The sequence below is a fragment of the Bufo gargarizans genome, chromosome 6, assembly GCF_014858855.1.
Source record: "Bufo gargarizans isolate SCDJY-AF-19 chromosome 6, ASM1485885v1, whole genome shotgun sequence".
In the NCBI taxonomy this organism is placed as follows: domain Eukaryota; kingdom Metazoa; phylum Chordata; class Amphibia; order Anura; family Bufonidae; genus Bufo; species Bufo gargarizans.
In genome coordinates this window covers 69,562,250-69,583,174 of record NC_058085.1, presented here as the reverse complement: position 1 = coordinate 69,583,174, position 20,925 = coordinate 69,562,250, and the positions used below count along the sequence as shown (strand labels likewise).

Genomic DNA, 20,925 nt, shown 5'->3' with positions numbered 1-20,925 from the left:
TGCATCTCCGGATTTGCGGACCCATTGAAGTGAATGGGTCCGCATCTGTGATGCGGAATGCACACGGAGCGGTGCCCGTGATTTGCGCAAATGCGGTCCGCAATACGGCATCGGGAAGCACACGTTCATCTGCAGGAGGCCTAATAAATATTGAGTTTTGTTTGGCTGGATTAAAATGGAAAATCTGCCAAAAAAGTAAAATTTTGAAATTTCATCTACATTTTCCTTTAATTCTTGTGGAACACCTAAAGGGTTAAAGGGATTCTGTCACCTCCCCTCAGCCAAAAAACGACTTTAAAGCAGCCATGAAGCACAGCTTACCTGGATTAAGCTGTGCTCTTTTATCTTGAAATCCGTCCAGCAGTTACTGCAAAAAACGACTTTGCTCGATATGTAAATGTGTCCTGAAGGTGCCCAGAGGGGCGTTTTTTTCTTCTTAGTGAGCCCAGTACCGCCCCTCTTACAGTGCCCAGCCCGCCTTCCTTGTACTTTCTAACCGCCGCCTCCAGCCTGCCACAGCCCCTCCTCTCCTCCCCTCCCTCACGCCGAACGAAGTCTCGCACAGGCGCAGTACCCACTGAGGGCTGCGCCTGTGCGATCATCAGGAGACTGAGGGCGGCAGCTTCATCTTCGTCACTGGGCATGCGCCGAGCCCAGTGACGTCCGATGTTAGCTCTTTCCCTCAGTCAGCCTGGTAGGAAGCGCAGAGGATTGCCGATCGGCTGCTGCACCCTGCGCTTTCTCCAGTCTGCCTGCCACAGTGAAGACGGCCAGCGATTTCTTTCCCCACCCTCCCTTCAGGAAAGAAATAAGTATTTGTTGGGGCAAATTAGGTATTATTATATGAAGTAAAGCTTTACTGAATTTATACATTTTCACTGAGCAAAAACAAATACTTATTTCTTTCCTGAAGGGAGGGTGGGGAAAGAAATCGCTGGCCGTCTTCACTGTGGCAGGCAGACTGGAGAAAGCGCAGGGTGCAGCAGCCGATCGGCAATCCTCTGCGCATTCCTACCAGGCTGACTGAGGGAAAGAGCTAATATCGGACGTCACTGGGCTCGGCGCATGCCCAGTGACGAAGATGAAGCTGCCGCCCTCAGTCTCCTGATGATCGCACAGGCGCAGCCCTCAGTGGGTACTGCGCCTGTGCGAGACTTCGTTCGGCGTGAGGGAGGGGGAGGAGGGGCTGTGGCAGGCTGGAGGCGGCGGTTAGAAAGTACAAGGAAGGCGGGCTGGGCACTGAAAGAGGGGCGGTACTGGGCTCTCTAAGAAGAACAAAACGCCCCTCTGGGCACCTTCAGGACACATTTACATATCGAGCAAAGTCGTTTTTTGCAGTAACTGCTGGACGGATTTCAAGATAAAAGAGCACAGCCTAATCCAGGTAAGCTGTGCTGCATGGCTGCTTTACAATCGTTTTTTGGCTGAGGGGAGGTGACAGAATCCCTTTAACAAAGTTTGTAAAATCAGTTTTGAGTAACTTGAGGGGTGTAGTTTCTACAATGGGGTTATTTCAACTATGCAAGCCCCCACAAAGTGACTTCAGACCTGAACAGGTCCTTAAAAAGTGGGTCTAGGATTTTTTTATTTTTTTGTCACCAGTATTTCACTTTTTTAACCCTTCCCACAGCTCCCTAGCATGCTTACAGCTAATAAAAACGTTACCTCTGGCATCAATCCTGGACTTATAGAACCATCAAAAACGATCTTTATAAGATATGCAAATGAGGGCTCGCAAGTGCCCAGGGGGGGCGTTACTCTCTTAGGTGCCCTGCTTGCTCAGCCTTTTCATTGTGTCCCCCCGCCCCTTCCTACCCTCCGCCCGCCCATCCTTTCCCTCTGACTGCCTTTCTACTAACTTGTTATTCTGCCAATATCCCGCGCCTGCGCACTCATACCTTTGGCTGGCGAATGCGCACTGTGATGCCCATTCCTTGTACGGCATCACAGCAATTAATGCGCATGCGCCGATGGACCGCCTCCTTTGTTGTGTTTTCGCGTCGTTAGCCGTACTGTGATGCCGTACAAGGAATGGGCATCGCAGTGCGCATGCGCTGGCCAAAGGAATGGGTGCGCAGGCGGGGGATATCGGCAAAATAACAAGCTATGAGAAAGGCGGTCAGAGGGAAAGGATGGGCGGGCGGAGGGTAGGAAGGGCGGGGGACGCAATGAAAAGGCTGAGCAAGCAGGGCACCTAACCCTGGGTTCACACCTGAGCGTTCGCGATGGAGCGCTCTGTATGCGCGATTGTACCGGCGTTTACAATCGCGCATACAGAGACAAGCAAACGCCCATTGTCGCGCGCGTTCCCGAAAGTCTATGTACGGGAACGCGCGACAAAACGCCCCAAAGAAGCTCAAGAACTTTTTTGAGCGTCGGGCGTTTTACAGCGCGATCGTACGCGCTGTAAAACGCCCAGGTGAGAACCATTCCCATAGGGAAGCATTGGTTTCTCCTTGTTGAGCGTTTTACAGCGCGTAGGAACGCGCTGTAAAATGCTCAGGTGTGAACTTAGGGTAAGAGAGTAACGCCGCCCCTGGGCACTTGCGAGCCCTCATTTGCATATCTTATAAAAATCATTTTTGATTGTTCTATAAGTTCAGGATTGATGCCAGAGGTAACGTTTTTATTAACTGTAAGCATGCTAGGGAGCTGTGGGAAGGGTTAAAAAGTGAAATGCTGGTGATAGAATCCCTTTAAGAATTGCTCCTAAACTTCTAAGCCTTTTAACGTCCTAAAAAAATAAAATGACATTTACAAAATGATGCCAACATAAAGTAGACATATGGGGAATGTTAAGTAATAAATATTTTATGAGGTATCACTGTTTTAAAAGCAGAGAAATAGAAATGTTAAAAATTGCAATTTTTTTTTTACATTTTGATAAATTTAGGATTTTTTCCATAAATAAAGGTGTAATATATTGACTCAAATTTATGACTATCATGAAGTACAATGTGTCACGAGAAAACGATCTCTGAATGGCTTGGATAAGTAAAGGCGTTCCAAAGTTATTACTACACATGTCAGATTTGCAAAAAATGGCCGGGGCAGAAGGGCGAAAACTGGCATGGTCCTGAAGGGGTTAATAATAATAAGCTTTATTTATGTAGTGCCACCATATTCCGCAGCGCTTTACAAATCAGAGAGTAGACGTTGTGTATAAGCCTGTAATTCTGCAATTGAAACACTAGAAGTGAGGGCCCTGCTCTCAAGAGCTTACAATCTATGAGGCAATGCCAACATAGCAAGACTGAGATATTATCAAAAGCATAAAAAATATAATAACGTAAAAAAAGACATTAAAGCGCACCAGAAATCCAGGTGGACCGATCGTTGGAAGACGTTTGTATGTAAGAAAGTGTAGTCTGAATGCGGACAGTGTCACCCGTCCTGTCGGTCTCTGGTTAAATTGGCATCACATACTTTGGGTAAGGAATTCACCAGGACTTTGAGGAATGCATTGAAAGCTCACACTTGAACCCTCCTCCCACCTCCAGCCACTCACCCAGAGACATAATTCTCATTCCTGCACAGGGGCAGACACAGCTGGACATATGCTTTGACTCCTGGACTTCCATTCACAGCCTCTAGTGGGGGCTGTTGTCCATCCAGGCTGTTCAGTTGGCAGAGTGGTACAAGCCGCTGAGCTACAATGAACAGCCTGTCCTGACCCCGTCCTCCCAGCGCTTCCCAGTCTTTGATCTCAGCATCCAGCACAAGCTCATGTTTGTCCCTGGGAAGATTTTCTCATAGCTCTTCCTCCTGCTTGTAGCGGGCGCTGACGTTGTGCCATTGGGCACATCTTACAGGCGATCTGACTGCTGGGACCCGACCATAGCGTCTGAAATGTCACACCCCTGTTCTGCCTGGTAACAAGCAGCGATGGAGGATATTTATCTTTAGTGTGGTCACAAACGATGGGCAATATGATCGGTCATCCCCATACAGTTGACTATTGTCGGCAGCACAAGGTGACAGACTGACGATAAATCATGATTTTTAGCGCCGCATAAAACATGCGATCACCCGACAAACCAGCGTTTGCTCACTCGCCAGGTGATCAGTGGTATATTTACATGGGGCAGTGATCAGGAACATGGGGAAAAAAAGCCCTAAGGGGCGGATTATGCACAGTTTTTCTGCATAGATTTTCATGCAGAAAATCCGCAGAGGCTTGTTGCACATGCGCTCCGTGGCCGCATTGCGGACCGCAATACACGGGAACTGTTCCGTGTGCATTCCGCATCACGGATGCAGACCCAGTCACTTAAACAGGTCCGTAATTTCGGAGATGCAGAATGGTGCGGAACGGAACCCTACGGAAGAATTACGGAGTGCTTCCGAGGGGTTTCGTCCCGTACTTCCGTTCCGCAAAAAGATAGATAATATCCATCTGAAGATATGGTTAATGAAAAGTTGTCAGTGGCAGGAAAAGATATCTCATCTGCTTCTCCAAAAATTAGCATATTGTGATAAGTTCATTATTTTCTGTAATGTACTGATAAACATTAGACTTTCATATATTTTAGATTCATTACACACAACTGAAGGAGTTCAAGCCTTTTATTGTTTTAATATTGATGATTTTGGCATACAGCTCATGAAAACCCAAATTTCCTATCTAAAATAATTAGCATATTTCATCCGACCAATAAAAGAAAAGTGTTTTGAATACAAAAAAAAGTCACCCTTCAAATAATTATGTTCAGTTCTGCACTCAATACTTGGTCGGGAATCCTTTTGCAGAAATGACTGCTTCAATGCGGCGTGGCATGGAGGCAATCAGCCTGTGGCACTGCTGAGGTGTTATGGAGGCCCAGGATGCTTCGATAGCGGCCTTAAGCTCATCCAGAGTGTTGGGTCTTGCGTCTCTCAACTTTCTCTTCCCAATATCCCACAGATTCTCTATGGGGTTCAGGTCAGGAGAGTTGGCAGGCCAATTGAGCACAGTAATACCATGGTCAGTAAACCATTTACCAGTGGTGTTGGCACTGTGAGCAGGTGCCAGGTCGTGCTGAAAAATGAAATCTTCATCTCCATAAAGCTTTTCAGCAGATGAAAGCATGAAGTGCTCCAAAATCTCCTGATAGCTAGCTGCATTGACCCTGCCCTTGATAAAACAGTGGACCAACACCAGCAGCTGACATGGCACCCCAGACCATCACTGACTGTGGGTACTTGACACTGGACTTCAGGCATTTTGGCATTTCCCTCTCCCCAGTCTTCCTCCAGACTCTGGCACCTTGATTTCCGAATGACATGCAACAGTCCAGTGCTGCTTCTCTGTAGCCCAGGTCAGGCGCTTCTGCCGCTGTTTCTGGTTCAAAAGTGGCTTGACCTGGGAATGCGGCACCTGTAGCCCATTCCCTGCCCACGCCTGTACACGGTGGCTCTGGATGTTTCTACTCCAGACTCAGTCCACTGCTTCCGCAGGTCCCCAAGGTCTGGAATCGGTCCTTCTCCACAATCTTCCTCAGGGTCCGGTCACCTCTTCTCGTTGTGCAGCGTTTTCTGCCACACTTTTTCCTTCCCACAGACTTCCCACTGAGGTGCCTTGATACAGCACTCTGGGAACAGCCTATTCGTTCAGAAATTTCTTTCTGTGTCTTACCCTCTTGCTTGAGGGGGTCAATGATGGCCTTCTGGACAGCAGTCAGGTCGGCAGTCTTACCCATGATTGCGGTTTTGAGTAATGAACCAGGTTGGGAGTTTTTAAAAGCCTCAGGAATCTTTTGCAGGTGTTTAGAGTTAATTAGTTAATTCAGATGATTAGGTTAATAGGTCGTTTAGAGAATCTTTTAATGATATGCTAATTTTTTTGAGATAGGAATTTTGGGTTTTCATGAGCTGTATGCCAAAATCATCAATATTAAAACAATAAAAGGCTTGAACTACTTCAGTTGGTGTGTAATGAATCTAAAATATATGAAAGTCTAATGTTTATCAGTACATTACAGAAAATAATGAACTTTATCACAATATGCAATTTTTTTAGAAGGACCTGTATATCCAGTTTGTTACAATGTATCAGTGTCATTAAAATGGACAGAATTGTAGCCAACTTTCCACTGTCAGAAGAACTGGCATAAGTTTTGCAGGATTGGACATAAGCAGTCAAGTTCCCATTCACCGACAGCAAGCAGAGATAATCATAACGGTGAGGAATTTGCACACAAAGAGGATAATTTATGAAAGGTGGGGCACCAGTCTCACGCCATACAAATGTTTGCGCATGTAGCAGCATGTGCGAAACATGGGACCTTTTAAAGTACTGCTGTTAGATGTGCCAAATTTACGAAGAGGCCTGCACCTCTTAATGGATTTGGCACTTCTCCTTAATAAAAATAATATTTGAAAGATTTGGCACTTCTTATCCCTGCACATTTCATATGAAAGGGGGTGTCCAGTTTCCTATATTGATGACCCATCCTCAGGATAGGTCATTAGTATCAGATCTATGGGGCTGCAACACCCAGGACCACTGCCTATCAGCTGTTAGAAGAGGCCCTAAAGGGGTTCTCCGGGCTCTCCTATATTGATGACCTATCCTCAGTATAGGTCATCAATATCACATTGGCGGGGGTCCCGCCAATCAGCTGTTTGAAATGTAACTGATGCTTCCCATTGAAATGAATGTGATGGAGGATCTGCAGAACTGGTCACCACTGCGATGTCGATGGAAAGCAGGTATACAGTGAAGAGAAGGTAGCGCTTGTACGAGCACTGCGTTCTCTCCAAACTGATGATCTGATCTTGATGACCTACTGTATATAGAACAAAAAAGCTAAATGATAGACAGATAACTGATAGATAAAGAGATAGATAGATACATACATACATACATAGGTTGGTAGATAGGCATAGGTATATTATACTCAAAATGCATTATCTGCATGGAAATATTTCCACTGTTAGAGCAGCTCTATGGCTTCTCACCAGCCACTTCCTTGATAAGGTCAGTCTGCTAAAAAGGAAGTCAGAAACGGTCCTTTCTGTTCTGTTTAGCATGTATCTCTCCATCAGTTGCGGTTGGCGTTTGCACTTGGGTAGTGTCGTAGCTAGAAATAACTGGGCCCCACAGCAAATTTTTGAATAGGGCCCCCCTCCCCCAGTAATTTTTTCACAACCCCTTTCTTTCATGCCGCCCCATTCCTGTGGCTAGTAAAGATGGCTCTCTCAGACCAGGCCCGGCAGCTGTTCCATCCGTTTTCTACACTGTCTATAATGTCACTGTATATCATTTCATTGTGTAATACTGTTGAGGGGTCCCTGACAAAATCTTTTAGGCCTCTTTCACACGGGCGTCGCGTATGAGGGCCGGATAGGATGCGATTTTTGCCTGCGAGTAGGGTGAGTTTTGTATGCGATTGCGTTGCGTTCTTCAGTTTTTTCGGCGCAAATGTAATATGTTTTGCATGCGCATGAGAGAAAACTGAATGTGGTACCCAGACCCGAACCTGGACTTCTTCATTGAAGTTCGGGTTTGGGTTAGGTATTCTGTATATTTTTATACTTTCCCTTATAACATGGTTATAAGGGAAAATAATAGCATTTCTAATACAGAATGCATAGTAAAATGTCGATTGAGGTGTTCAAAAATAAAAAAAATGAACTTACCTGTTCCAATTGATTGCGCAGCCGGCATCCTTTTCTTGCTTCTTCTTTCAGGACCTGCAAAAGGACCTTTGGTGACGTAATCGCACTCACCTACTTGGCGAGCGCGGTGACGCAGGTCCTGCTGAATGAAGATAGAAATCTATCTTCATTCAGCGGGACCTGCTCTGACGTCACTGCGCTCACCACGTGGTGAGCGCGATTATGTCACCAAAGGTCCTTTTGCAGGTCCTGAAAGAAGAAGCAAGAAGAGGATGCCGGCTGCGCAATCAATTGGAACAGGGAAGTAATTTTTTTATTTTTTTTTACCCCTCAATCTACATTTTACTATGCATTCTGTATTAAGAAGGCTATTATTTTCCCTTATAACCATGTTATAAGGGAAAATAATACAGGGAATACACTTTAATGGGGTCCGGGGTTGCTTTCATCCCTATCATCTCCTAGCACCCATGCGTGAAAATCGCACCGCATCCGCACTTGCTTGCAGATGCTTGCGATTTTCACGCATACCCATTCATTTCTATGGGTTTGCGTTGCGTGAAAAACACAGACTATAGAGCATGCTGCGATTTTCACGCAATGCACAAGTGATGCGTGAAAATCACCGCTCATCTGAACAGCCCCACTGAAGTGAATGGGTCCGGATTCAGTGCGGGTGCAATGCTTTCACCTCACCCATTGCACCCACGCTGAAAACTCGCCCGTGTGAAAGGGGCCTTAGTCCTTCTCCTCCTGGATGGGCCCCAAAGCAGCCTCTTCCCCTGCTTCCCCTATATCTAAGCCCCTGCACTTGGGTAGTACTAGCTATAAGTATTCACCATGAAATAACTTGCCTACAATTACAATAAAAGGGCCTGCTTTTTTTATCCAGAACAGCGCCACTCTTCTTCTTGGGATATGTCTGGTATTGCAGCTCTACTCCATTGATGCTGAAACTTTCCAACCATGCAAATATGCTTGGTCTGAACAAGGACCAAGCAAGTACTTTGTATAAATATCATGATGTGAAACTGTCATTTCACAAGAGTGGCCATATCGAGCAGTCATCGGGATCTGCACTGTAGATTAGAGTATAAGTAAAATAGGAGCCTCTGTCTTCAGTTCTCGTCATGCATGATTATTAATGAGATTCTGAATGATTATACTGTAAGTGAGTAACGGTGTAATAAATCCCAAAACTCTGCAATATGGCTATAGACAGGCATGAAATCATAGTATTACCATGTGTATACATGGTCACATGTGAAAAGGTAGAATAATGTGGTGATGCGAGGAAAATATACAACCCGCTCTATCATAGTTTTCTGCTATGTTGACAGAAAGTAAAATGTACGATACAAACACGTGGTAGAAACTGGTGAGGGCAGCTTATGCAGGAAAGTCGTCTGAGACCCTTGTTCTGGGAACTGAACACATAAAGCCACATCTGGCAGCCATCTGTCCTGTAGTAATACATAACAGCCTCCTGAAATCTCAGCCAGAGAGCAATGACCAGGATCATGTCACATTCCGCCTTGGAGTGAGACCCCCTCTGGGACAGGAAGACCGATCCCCAGTGTAGACCTATTAGAGGAACTCCCAGCCACCAACCTGTGTGATGTTTCTCATACACCATCATTCACATTCTGTCGTACTACTCAATGACTTTGATAGAAAAGATAAATTTTTAAGCCTGCTCATAATAAAAGTGATGGCCTTAAAAAAGGATAAAATCAAAATTTTTTTTTTTTCCAGGTTACTTCACATAAAATATCATAGCTCAGATAAAACCTCTAAAATAGTGGCCTCAGTCCATAAAGGGCCCTCTTTTCTCACACGTGTTCTTATTTTATGCCTCTACTTAGTACTCTAAATGCACAAGGGTGAACAGACAGTTTTTATAACTTAGTCTGGGTTTACATGTTAATGTTTTTCTATGCAAGTTTTGAAGCCAACAGTGGATTGAAAAAGAGCAGAAGACCTAGACTTAGTGTTGATCTTCAAACCTGCATAAAAAACGAATGTGTAAAGCTAGTGTCAAAGCCATCATAGCCACATGAGCCCACTTTTGCTGCTATTAACTGATTTTTTTGTTGTTAAAGGATTGTAAATGTGGTCGTTTTGAAATCCAGCAGGTTTGGTTTTATGGAGACTATCAAGTAATGGTCACATTAATCTACGCAACTCCTTGGAATGAGACCCGCTCTGGGACAGGAAATTTTCAGATTGCTCATGATGAAACTCATGGCCTTATAAAAGGATGAAATCTTCTATTTTTTATTTGATTTGTTCAGGGTACCTAATATAAAAAAATCATTGGTCAAATTTTTCAGGGTACCTAATATAAAAAAATCATAGGTCAAATAAGACCTATAAAATAGGGGCCTTGGTCCGTAAAAGACTCTCTTTTCTCACAAATCTATTTACTGTTCTTATTTTGTGTCTCTACTTAGTACTCTAAATGCACAAGGGTGAACAGTCTGTGTTAGGTTTTAAGTTTTTATGATTTAAGCTGGGTTACATGTTCAGTTTTTATGCAGTTTTTGAAGGCAAAGCCAACGGTGGATTCATAAAGAGAGGAAAGCCCCAGACTTACAGTAGGGTTGGCTTCAAAAACTGCATTAAAAACTGATGTGTAAACCTAGCCTCAGCCGCATACGCCCTCAATATGTTAGCTGCTGTTAACAGATATTTTGCTATTAACAGATAGTTAATGTGGTCATGTTGAAATCCAGCAGGTTTGGTTTTATGGGGACTGGTCATGTAACGATCACATCAACTTACGGAACACAAAGTGACCACATTCGCTATCATTATGTTCAATTTAGCATTGCAATATTGCTATCATAATGTAACCTGAGTAATAAGGTCTCTTGAAGAGGTTGTGCTATGACAAAGACTTATCCCCTATCCACAGGATAGGAGGTAAGTGTCTGATCGGCATGGGTCCATAGACTGAGGCCTCCGCTGATCATGAGAACAGGGGATCCCATGCGCCACCTGTTTGAGGTAGCAGTCATAACTGCACATTTTCACCCCATTCAACTCTATTGGACCGGTGGAGAAAGTCGAGTACTAACACTTGGTTATCCCCATTCTTGTGATCAGCAGGGGCCCCAGAAGACCAAATCCCCCATATCAGATTCTTATCCTCTGTAGGGTGGATATGAGATGTGCTTGCCATGGGACAACAACTGTAGCATGTTGATGGCTTACTGGAAGCTATACTGTACAATAAATCTTGAAATGATCTTTGAGTGAATAACCTGCACTGACTTTGTGACCTCCTTTGGACAAATCCATGATGACTGTGGTTGTCACTGGAGGGAGAAGTGATGCGGCCACAAACCAGCATGTGACCATATTTCCTGTAGAATCCCAGGCCTACTTTTTTTCTAGTGTTCTCACTCATTGGATAGAAGCAGGAAGCTTACACGTAAAACCATGAAAGATGTAGTTCAGTAGGTCATGTCTATTACCTGCTAACTTGACCTGGTTCTCAGGCAAAGACAAATAAAGGCCTTGAAAAATCCAACAGAAACTAGAATAATCTCAACCAGATGCCCATTAGAAAGTGCCTAATATTTGTTTTAGACTGGTTGACATTAATTGCCTTAAATTCAGAGGAACACTTATAGAATGCTGACCATTGTGGTACGGGTATGCTGGTGATCACCAGTGCTATGGCTCTTCTTATGTTTGAAGGGACTTATTTCATATTGGAGATTGTGCAAAATCCATCTTGTACTGAGCCACACATAATATACATATTTTCAAAAAATTTGATTCCACCAGAAGAAAGGAGAACCTTTCACAACAGAAAGGAAATAATGTCGTAACAGTATGAAGCTGGACATATGCTTTGATTAGCTGTTGGCCGAATGCTTCTTTGGCCAACAGCTATTCCTTTCTATCCCCCATACATATCAAGCTTCAGTTGGCTGAGCATACATGCAATATTAACAAGTTGCTGCCAGATACCTCTAGTGGTGCCTTTATCTCCCTTGAAAACTAAGGATTGGACATGTGGAAATAACATGCCCAACCCTTTTTTCTCCCATCATCTGCTGTTTGGTGGGAGCTGGGACACTATTATGCATATTAGATGGTTGGCAGATTCAGCCAACATTCATCCATGTGAATGGTCATGCTTAGTCTTAACAGGCAAACCAGGTGTCTGAGGGCTAAGCACCAGGAAGTACCACTTCTATGTGGCCTAGTTGGACACATCTCTATTTTATAAGGTTCGCTGGAGCTTGTGCTTTTGATCCGTTAAGACGTTTTAGATTTTGAATACCCTTTTTTTAGATATTTGCTGACATGCAGATTATTGTGTTTGGAATGTGCTGTTTGAATTTACTGTAAGCAGCACATATTGTGAAAAGATGTGTCTGCATCATCTGCGCTCCAGAGACATCTCAGAGAGCTCACAGAACTTTCTATAAGACCTTGGACACAACTTTCACCTGGCTAACAAGGAAAGTGGCTCCTCATTCTAAAGGTTACTGCAACTTTACTTGTAGTGGAATGGCTGCTGTACCAAATGCCAAATATTCTGCAGGACAGATATCAGATTACTGGAGAGGCAATTCCTGGAAGTAACCAAGATCAGCCATAATGCTATGACCTATCATTGCACAACGTTACCACACATTTCATTCTGTCCTGACTGACGGGGCTTTTCTACAGTGTGAACACACATAGTACAATAATATTCCTTTACTCACAAATCAATGAGACTCAGTATGGACCAGATGAGCAGATACCTTATTCTAGATCCTAGGTTCTGAACTTGTAGTACATGGTAGAACATGTACCCTAAGGTTATACATGTCTACAGGGGGCACACTTTCCTTATACTGTGCTTTGAAGTACGGGGTAACTCAATATAATTTCTTTACATAGGGGGAGTACTGGTCTACAGCCCGGGTTCTCAAATATTTTACATGTACACCAAGGAGTACACACCATATCTGTAAGTGGGTAGTGTCCTAATGGCACTTTCAATGTTGTCAGACTAGGGTTCCTTGGGCCCACCAGAGGAAATTATTCTCGGGCCGAAACCCTCATATCATCAATAAAGTCTAATATTTTTTAAGTGATTCCAAAGGGAGCTGCAAATGAGATTTTTTTTTTCTCCTGGACCTTTAGGGCCCACAATGGTATCAGAGTCTGGTACTCTGGTGGGCCAGTCCAACTCTATACCTTGACTTTTTTTTTTTGTTGAGAAGGAGGTACTTAGCTTAAAGAGGACCTTTCACCTGTAAAAACAATGTGAACTAAGTATGCTGACATGGAGAGCGGCGCCCGGGGATCTCACTGCACTTGCTATTATCCCCGGGCGCCGCTCCGTTCTCCCGTTATGCCCTCCGGTATCTTCACTCTCTAAGTTATAGTAGGCGGTGTCTGCCCTTGTCCTGTGGGCGTCTCCTTCTCCTAGGCTGCAGCGCTGGCCAATCGCAGCGCATAGCTCACAGCCTGGGAGAAAAAACCTCCCAGGCTGTGAGCTGTGCGCTGCGATTGGCCAGCGCTGCAGCCTAGGAGAAGGACAAGGGCAGACACCGCCTACTATAACTTAGAGAGTGAAGATACCGGAGGGCATAACGGGAGAACGGAGCGGCGCCCGGGGATAATAGCAAGTGCAGTGAGATCCCCGGGCGCCGCTCTCCATGTCAGCATACTTAGTTCACATTGTTTTTACAGGTGAAAGGTCCTCTTTAAGAACAGTTCTAGATAATCAGTCTTCAAAACGCATATAAAACTGGACACTTGATGATGACCTTCAGAACGAAAGTCGGCATAAGATTAGATACACAAAAACTAGAAAAATCTCGTAGATACACAAAATCTACTAAAGTTTGTTCTTAATATCACGTTGAGGAGCACTGCAGTAACCAGCAAGGGCCACTACACAGTGGATGGAGCTATCTAGTTCTGATACTAGAAAATACCTTTAGGTCCCATGCACACAACTGTATTTTTTGGTCCACATCCGAACCACATGTTTTGGGGATCGGATGTGGACCCTTTCCTTTCAATGGGACCCCCACCGATCTCATAATGTTGACGTATCCCGAGGACATCTAATTACCGGAAAGCCCTTTTAATCACTAGATTTAGGACATATTCATATTAAAATCTGCCGTATCCTACAGATGGATTCAGCAGCTGCCTGTTGCTATGTAAAATCCGTATTCAGCTCCTTAGACACTGAGGGGGAGATTTATCAAACTGGTGTAAAGGGAAACTGGCTTAGAGACCCATAGCAACCAATCAGATTGATCCTTTCATTTTCAAAAGGAGCTCTGAAAAATGAAAGGTGGAATCTGATTGGTTGCTGTGGGTAACTAAGTAAATTTTCCTTTACACCAGTTTTGATAAATCTCCCCCTGAATGTTACTTCCTAAGGGGCGGGGGGTCTTTTTCTCAGTGTGCCCGTTAAGGCATACTCAAAAATTTTAAAGAAATCATCCCAGGAAATCCAGCAGCCATCTTCCCTTCCCCATGGGAGAAGACATGCTGACGGTACACGTTCAATACTACCTACCTTACAGAATAGAGAGGGACACCACAGGCCTCCAACAGTGCCATCCGCTGAGGTGTCTGTTGCCTAGCAACGACCCCTCTACGGTCTGCTGGTCACCTAGCAACCAGAAGACACAAAAATGATTCACGAAGGATCTCCTAATGAATCCTCTGAACGGGAAGTCACCTGAACCTTAAAGGGGTATTCCAGTTTCATCAAATAAAAGTCATTCAGGAATCATTGTAAAATAAAAAGCGATACCATTTTACAGAACACTTTTCTGTGCATTTCAATAACTCTGCTTGGTTTCGATAAGGCTCCATTCACACGTCCGCATCCGCAAGGCAATTTTGCGGAACGGGTGCGGACCCATTCATTCTCTATGCGGACAGAAAAGATGCGGACAGCACACAGTGTGCTGTCCGCATCTGCATTTCCGTGCCGCGGCAGCGAACTTCCGGGCTTGGCTCTAAACTTCCAGGCTGCATCCCTGCAAAAAATAGAACATGTCCTATTCTTGTCCGCAATTGCGGACAAGAATAGGCAGTTTCTATGGGGGGTATCGGCCACGTGTATTGCGGATCCGCAATACACTACGGACGTGTGAATGGACCCTTAGAAAGGGTCTTCACTGCTTACTTCCAGTAGAAGTCTGTCCGGGACACACGGCTCTGATGACAGTCCTGTAACGAGCCGCGCAGCATCGTGTCCATCCCGTGACATGGGCAGATTTGTATCTGGAAGTAAAGAATAAGCGCTCATTCAGACGAGCCATGGAAACTCATCCCTGTTCCGGATAGGAAAAAGGGCCAATTGTTTGAAAGGCCGCATGTCTTACACGAAAATCTGACCCAAGGGTATATACACAAGGTGGGGATTCATATGCGGAAAATCACACGAAAAATGCAAAGAAAAAACCTCAATAAAAACTGCACATATATCCAGGCTATCACTGTTTTTGGTGCGGTCAACCGCAGAAACACATTTCCTTTCTGTGGATTTTAACAACTTAAAGGGGTTATCCAATTTCTCAAACAGCCCCCCTCCCCATGTGCCATGCTCCTCACAAGTAATATACTTACTCCGCTCCCTGCGCCACTCCTGGTCCCCGCACTGCCGCTGCTGCTTCTCCCTGTGCGCCAAGGAAAACATCCGGTGTCGGGGGGGGGAGCAGCCAATGGCAGGCGGGGGGGAGCCTCCCTGGCAGGGGTGTATCTATCACAAGGCAAACAAGGCATTTTCCTAGGGCGGCACTTGCCAAAGGGGCGGCAAAATGCCTTGTTTGCTTAGTGATAGTTACACAATATGCTAAATATTTTTTTTTGCCCCTTGTCCGATCCGATCCTTCACTATGTGAGCGGCATCGCCGGCACCACATAGTGAAGAAGTTGAAATACTTACCGTACTTCCTCCTCCTGACTTCCTCCCGACCTCCCCTGCCTTTTGCGTTCGCGCGTTGCTGTTGTGATGTCACACGGAGGTGGAGTCACTGGCCGGCAACGCTAGGGTGAGCCTTATCTCCTCCAAGTGCAGAACGGATCCTGCACACGGTCACCGTGAACACTGAGGCCAGGCCCCGGCCACCAATGCACTGATCCCTGAGCCTGCTGTCTTCAAAAACTGTAAGTACTTAAATTACAGTAATTCACAAAAAAATCTATTACTTAGTTGTTTTATGGGGTAAGGGGGTTGGGACCCGTTGAGTGGTTAGAGGGGGGAGAAAGGGAGGGTCAAATTTATATTAGGGGGGTGCCCGAGTTTAGTCTCGCCTAGGGCAGCACAAAACCAAGATACACCACTGCTCCCTGGCATTACCTCATTGAAGTGAACGTGTCCGTTTCCTACCCGCAAAAAATGTGCATCGGATGCCGACTAAAACAATGATTGTGTGCATGAGGCCTTTTTTTGTCTATTGTCTATGGAGAAAAAAAACGCAATACATCAGCCGCGGAGCCGCTCAGCAATTAGCAGGCTGCGGCTACACAGCAACATGTAACAAAAAAAAACCACTTGCAGTAAAAACCACGTGTGCCACTTGCCTGCAGCTTGCATTGCGCAACTGATTTGGGCGTAAAAATACAGCTACACGTGAGTCGCAGTTGCGCACGACGTATATTGTGGTCTATGAGAGCAAAGTTGTGTGCAGCCTGTAACCTGCGACCAAAAATATATGTCGCGCCGCAGTCATGGCATGTTGTTTGTCGCACTTACATTCACTAAATGCACGGCCGCACAGTTTTCGCGTTGCAGAAGGTCGCCATGTAGTCCCAGACTAAAAACTGCACCGCAAGTCAATTTCCACGTGTACAGAATACACACCGTGTCCATCAGATTTGAAAACTCGCATTAACTTTGCTGGTGCTGTATGATGTTGCAGATTTTTTTGCGTGCCTATACCCAATGGTGCCTGCTGTGAACTGGCCCACTGAGTAGAATGGGGAAGGGGATTCGGCCTGAGCGCTGCCGCTCCTACACTCGGACAGCACACGGATGTGAACGCTGCTCATGTGAATGGGTCCTAAGGGTATGTTCACACTGTGTAGCATGAATTTTGATGCATTTTTTGCGCCGAGATCTGTAGTAGAAAACTCCTAATCTAATTGTCAACCAACTCAAACGGGAATCCCTGATATATCACCTTCTGCACGAGGATTTGAGCCCTCCATCGGAGACATGCGTTGTACAATACGCCGCGGTGTGAAAAAAAGCCTCAAGGTGGGGGCGCATATTTTGCCTCGGATTCTACTGTCGCATTTCAAAGCGTAAATTCTGTGACCTTTCACAACATGATGGACAAAATGCGTAGGATGCGCTCACCTACGGGTGGACGGGGTTATAAAAACCCACGTAATGTAAGGCCACAGGCACACTGTGCCTATTAAGCATGGATTTGCCATACGGATTTATGTGTGGAAGATCCGCAGAGCAATGGAATGTTAGGCCTCATGCACACGGCCGTGCCGTTTTTTGCGGCCCGCAAACCGAGGATCTGCAAAAAACGGAAGCCGCTCGTGTTGACTTCCGCAATTTGCGGAATGGAACCGGCGCCGGCAATATAAATGCCTATTCTTGTCCGCAAAGCGCCTCTGATCTCATCTACACATCCCATTGAAATGGGCAGGATCAAAACCACGCAAAAAAAATAAACAAGTCAACAACTGCAGCAAAAACGCACCAAAAGGTATGTCCACCCGGCTGACTTTTGGCACGGGTTTCAGTGTGGATTTAGTGCAGAAAATAGCGCTAAATCCGCGCTGAAAACACCTCCCTTTGTTTTCAATAGGAGGCCACACCACAGCTCATGCACCCGAGGATTTTTCACGTGCGGTTTTCGAGGCGGCGCCAGAAATGTACACGTCCGGTCTTGTTATGGTTATTGCACAGACACCTTGGAAAGCTGCAGTGGGAGCCTGCTTGCTGGCCGCAGTGGTTTCCGCATATTTTGACACGGTCATATTCAAAATATCTGTGTGAATTGAGCCTAATTAGTCACAGGACTTAACCCTTTCAAGACCGGGTGATTTTTCTTTTTTTTCGTTTTTTTACTCCCAGAGCCGTAACTTATTTATTCTTACATTCATGTAGCGGTTTGAGTGCTTTTTTTTTTTGCGGGATGTTCTTTCTAATAGCACCATTTATAGTTGCATACAATGTGGTGGGTAGTGAGAAAAAAATTCCAAATGGGGTGGAATTGTAAAAAAAACACACCATTCGGCCACTGTTTTATGGGGATTTTTACATTGTTTCCTATGCAGTAAAACTGTTTTCTCCGGGTAAGTATGGTTACAACTATACCACATATGTATAGTTTTTCTTCCATTTTAATAATGGAAAAAAAAAAGTAAAACCTTGGAAAAATGTTTCTTCTGCATTGCCATATTCTGAACCCAATAACTGTGTGAGGGCTCATTTTTTGCAGGGTGACCTGTACTTTTCATTGATTCCATTCTGGCATGCGTATGACTTTTTGAACACTTTTTATTCCATTTTTTGTGGGAGGTGAAGCGACCTAAAATTGGCGAATAGGCCATTTAGACTTTTTTTAGTTTGTTGTATGGGATACATATTTTTATGTTTTAATACTACGGGCGTTTTCGCTTGCGGCTATGCCCATGATGTTTATTTTTAAAATAATGTATTTTAATTTTGGGGAAAGGGGGATGATTTGAATTTTCATTTTTTTAATATTTATTTAAAAACTTTCTTCTTACACTTTTTAATAGTTTCCTATAGGGAGCTATAACAAGCAATCATCAGATTGCTATTCTCATAGACTCGAATGCAGTGCACTGTGTTCCTATGGAGCCCTGCCACAGGCAGACTTTCCCTAGGAACTAACGTGCGGAAGCCTCGTATCACTCAGGGGTACAGAGGTTGCCGCACACTACATCCAGCTTCCCCGATCCTCCTCGGGGGAGCCAGTGTTCTGCCAAATCTCTATACCTTGCCAAAAGTCTATACTGGAAGTGACGCGGCTGGAAGTGACGCGGCCGCACAGGAAGTGACTAGGCCGCCAAGGAATCAGCTGGAGGAGGGTGTGCGCGGCGCTGCGCAAGCGCACATCCACCGGCTTATCAAAGAATTATTGCAGCGCTGCGATAGAAGTACTTCGTACACCGCGCATGCACACTTAGGGGTATAGAGATTTTGCAGCGTAAAATGTTTCATCAGATCTCCCTACCCCTGAGTGCGCATGCGCCCACAAATCATCAGTTGCAGATCAGCTCTACTATGTGGTGAGCTCGGTATCCAGCACTCAGCTCTGCGGTAAGGATGAACTGCAACTGATGATTTGTGGGCGCCTGCGCACTCAGGGGTAGGGAGATCTGATGAAACATTTTACGCTGCAAAATCTCTATACCCCTAAGTGCGCATGCGCGGTGTACGAAGTACTTCTATCGCAGCGCTGCAATAATTCTTTGCTAAGCCGGTGGATGTGAGCTTATGCAGCGCCGCGCACACCCTCTTCCAGCTGATTCCTTGGCGGCCTCGTCACTTCCGGTGTGTCTGCGTCACTTCCGGTATAGACTTTTGGCAAGGTATAGAGATTTGGCAGAACACCGGTACATGGCTCCCACTGGTACTCCCGGTCTTTGACCTCCCAGATGCCGTAGTCACATTTGACCACAGCAATTTGAGGGGTTAAATGTATGCCATCTACGATATCTTTCATCACATACATGAGTCCCGGGTGCCTGCTGCTTAAACCAGCAGGCACCCGGCGAGTACGGGGTCTGATCCGCTCTCAAACGGGCTCCATTTTTAAATGCCCAACCGCCATCAGCGTAAATTCACATGGGGCAGTCGGGAAGAGGTTAAAGGGGTTGTCTCGTTTCAGCAGATGGCATTTATCCTGTGGTGAAAGTTACTACAAGGCACTTAGGCTACTTCCACACTAGCTGGATCCGGCAGGGTTCAGCAAAAACGCTTCCGTTACTGATAACACAACCATCTGCATCTGTTATGAACGGATCCGGTTCCATTATCTGTAACATAGCCAAGACGGATCCGTCATGAACTCCACTGAAAGTCAATGGGGGACGGATCAGTTTTCTATTGTAGCAGAGAAAACGGATCTGTCCCTATTGACTTGCATTGTGGGTCATGATGGATCCGTCTTGCTCCGCATCCCAGGACGGAAAGCAAACCGCAGCATGCTCTCCGGTATGAGAACGGAATGGAATGCATTTTGGAGAACTCCGTTCTGTTCAGTTACGTTTTGTCCCCATTGACAATGAATAGAGACAAAACAGAAGCGTTTTTTTCTGGTTTTGAGACTCTATGACGGATCTCAATACCGAAAAATATTAACGCTAGTGTATTGTTATTATCCATATTGCTTCCTTTGCTGGCTGGATTAATTTTTCCATCACATTATACGCTGCTCGTTTCCATGGTTACGACCATTAGCGGTGGTTGTGCTTGTACACTATCGAAAAAAGCGCGATCGTGCATAGCCACTTCACATTTGCGCTGCAGCTGTGGCGGTGAAAAAAACATATTATAATGTATAATGTAATGGAAAAATGAATCCAGCCAGCAAAGGAAGCAATACGGACAATCACAATACATTAGTAGTAATTTTCTCTACATGATAAATGCCATTTGCTGAAGGGAGAGAATTGCCAGCATCTGAAGGTTCCTACAGCAAGCAGAGATGTTAAAAAAACATGTGGAACTGATACAGAATGTGTATTAGGAAACTGTGCAACTTTTCAAGAGGCAAAGGCTGCAGAGAAACGTCATGGCTGGGAGTATGTGAGGGCGGCGGTGAGGTCCTGCCCAGCAGCGCAAGGGTTAACGCTGTAGGACTACAGCCCGTCCACCGCCAGTGACCACCCTGAGGCCACCGCAGCTCCGTAACCCGTTCCGCGCCGAGGCCCCGCCCACCGCGCCCCCCACGTGACAGGGGGTGTGGCCGCGTGTCTGCCAGGCGCTCAGCTTCAGATCGTAGTCAGAGCTCGCCGCCTGCTCCGGGTGTTGTGTGCTGCTGCCCGGGGGTGATTGGTCTCTGCAGGTAGGTGGGCACAGGACGGGGTGAGGGTGAGATGGGCAGAAAGCGCCAACCGGTGAACGTAGTAAATACCCCTGCAGTGGTCATACCATATGCATGTGCTTAAAGGGAGGGGGGAGGAGGGATCCGCTACATGCTCTGCAAGTTAGGGGGGGATCTACTGATCCAGTGCAGGAGCTTGCATGTGGCTTGGGCTTAACCCATTCATCCCCAGTGCTCTAACAAAGGACACTAGTCTGCTGTCATGGGATTTGGGGGGGGGGGGGGGGGTGCATGACATATGCTG

At 45.6% G+C, this 20,925-nt stretch overlaps 1 protein-coding gene across 6 annotated transcripts in view; it reads left to right on the top strand.

Moving 5' to 3' along the window:
* SEPTIN9 (septin 9) overlaps nucleotides 1–20,925 on the top strand; it is a 225,516-nt gene that overhangs the window by 163,019 nt on the left and 41,572 nt on the right. Inside the window, exon 1 of one of the 6 annotated variants that reach the window (XM_044300154.1) lies at nucleotides 20,525–20,642. The exons of the other annotated variants lie outside the window; for them this stretch is intronic. The gene's annotated coding sequence lies outside the window, so the exon portion shown is untranslated. Of the gene's footprint in view, nucleotides 1–20,524; nucleotides 20,643–20,925 lie in introns of those variants that run through there. 6 annotated transcript variants of the gene reach the window in all.